This window comes from Prosopis cineraria, unplaced genomic scaffold (genome assembly GCF_029017545.1).
Source record: "Prosopis cineraria cultivar Desert tree isolate PC_DT_omini unplaced genomic scaffold, ASM2901754v1 PC10, whole genome shotgun sequence".
Taxonomy (NCBI): domain Eukaryota; kingdom Viridiplantae; phylum Streptophyta; class Magnoliopsida; order Fabales; family Fabaceae; genus Prosopis; species Prosopis cineraria.
In genome coordinates this window covers 27,251,550-27,254,322 of record NW_026555341.1, presented here as the reverse complement: position 1 = coordinate 27,254,322, position 2,773 = coordinate 27,251,550, and positions in this window count along the sequence as shown.

Here is a 2,773-nt window from a genome sequence, read left to right as displayed (position 1 = left end):
GTGTGGAGCTAACGTTAAGCCACAGTAACCCTTTTGTGTGTGACAAAGGGTTGAGGTAATGAAATGATTTACGCTATTTGATTATATTTCTTAACTATTTGTGAGTATATATGTTAAATTTATCACTTAAGATTTGATAACCTTACATATTGCAAAATATGATTTTGTGCATGAAAAATCTATTTGTAAATGATAAGGATGATGAAAGTTATATATGAATGGGTTGAGAAATTTAATGTGTGTGTGTATGTGTGTGAGATAGGACACCTTTGGCCGGGTGATCTTACCATTGAAGGTCAGCTCGAATCATTGTGAATGTGTACTTGGTCTAAGAGCCTATAGTTTTGATCAGGGTGATATGGAGGCTCGGATAGTAGAACGATCGTGCTATTAGTAAAAGATTTGTACTGATGAAAAGAGTATGTGGTGACATGCTAAAAGTCTATTTTGGAGTTTTATAGTTTTACTCTGTTATGGTTGTGCATGTTAATTAATAGCAGTGAATTATTCTATTATTGAGATATTCATCTCATCCCGTGGTTATATTTTATAGGTGAGGGCTCCGGTAGGGGCAAGGAAAAGGAAGGGGCATTTGAAGACTGACGAACATAGTTGTATAACTCTTCCCTTTCCTCTTTTTAGATATCATAATGAATATTGTCAATATATAATGCCAACTTAGAAACATGACATTGATGTGATTATCTCTTGATATGAATTTGTGATAAGGGTGTGTGTTTCTTGGTCCAAGATTGATGTTGTGGATTAAGTGTGTGTGCTTAGCCAAGTTACACTTATATGTGATATGTTTAAAATGATTGATGTACTAAAATGACTAAGTTGATATATGTGTTAGGTTTTATCCACTGCTTATATTATTGTGAATGGGGATTTTAATGGTCATTTTGAGTGTGAATGCTTAATTATGTGTCATGATTGAATTGTCATATTGTGTGTGGTGCAATTGAGGTAGTCAAAGTGTCTCTGAGACTAATGACATTTGGTATTGTGAGTTAGACTCTTTTGAAAGTGTTTTGAAATGGAAACAAACCATTTTGGATTCGAGTGTCTATCTCTTAAATGAATCACTATTTGAGTGTGAGACTGATGCCATTAGCTAGAGGGCTTGAGGAGCTTCGTGTGGATACTTAAACCACCTAAATCGAGTGTTGGATGGTGAAATAGTTCTCTCCGAAAGTTTGAAGAGCTCTTATGATAGCAATCTGCTATCATGACAGTAGGTGCACGCCGCAACGCATAGTAGTTATGTCACAGCAGGCGCGATTTATGCCACGGCAGACAGGCAAGAATTTTTACAAAAAGGCCTGTTTTAGCTTATTTTGAAGTGATTTGATTTTCATGCTTCTATAATTGTTCTTAATTAATTTTTAATTATGGTTTAAGCTCAAATAATATTTTAAAAAGGGTTTTCTTTGGATCCCAATATTTTAAAATAATTCTTTTAAACCCTTAAGTTGTGATAACTTTTTTATGAGATTTTATCTAATCCTAGTTATCGCAACAGCGTGTATAAGTGTTGTCCTGGTAATGTTGAGGCAGACATTACAGGCTCACCTTAGACTAATGTACACTCTCATTGGCCTTGAGCTCACCTTTAGTGATAGAATCACCCAGCCAAAGGTGTTCTATCTTACTTTCAGACTATGGTTTCCCCCAATACACATAATGAGTGTCATTAACTCCAACACCATATCACACAAACATTAAGGAGTCTTATATCTCTAACACCGTACCTCAACAGGCACTAAGATGATCTTTTCCAACACCGTACCTTAAAAGGCACTAAGTATAATTCTCCAATATCGCACCTCATTAGGCACTAAGGAGAATATGCCATATGGTCTTATCACCATCTTTCTACTTGGGTGAACTCTTACCCCTATGATCATGCTTTCCAAACCATTCCAGATTCCTTATCACCACTTTCCTCATACATGTTCATATACGTATTTTTTAGCAAACTATACAGATTTCATCATTCATTTAACCAAAAGTCCTTTTATGCAATAAAAATTCAATACCATAAAACATGCTCAATTCAAAACAATTTCATGCACTATATAACATACTCATACACAGTTACAATAAATAGTCAAATAAAGGAAATTATTCGGTTACTTTAACCCTCCCTTCTGTCACTAGAAATGTTACCTATGGATTTCAACTACCATAACAGTTTATCACAAGCTTTTTTTCTCAACTCACACTTTCAATATGTCAATTTAAACACATTTGACACATTTTAGTCATTTAGTTTGTTTTGCCTGAAAACACAAAGTTACTATTATGGCTATATTCATCTGTAAACTCTTTCATTTATTCATTCTAAATCTATTACTATTCAATTACTACTTTACATCATCTCAATCAATCTTATTTCACTCAAACTAAATTCTTACCCCTTTCTCTCTCTAACCTAAGGCAAAATTGAGCCTACGAGTTCAAAGCTCTATCGTTTAGCTTTAAACCAGTCACAAAACTTTAATTTAACTCCTGAGAACCCTTTTATTACTATTGGATAAGAATCAAACCCCTTAAACTTCACCGATTCAATTTTTCTATAACTAATTTTCAGAGAAATTTGTGTAAAATGGAAGGTAAGGGTTATACATAGCTTACCTATTAAGTTATTGATAACAAGCACCTTTAACTAACCTGAAATGGCTTGCCCTAACAATTCAGCCCTTCTTCTCTCCTCCCTCTCATGTGTTCTTAATTTCTTTCTTTTGAAATTTCTAAAATTTCACAATTT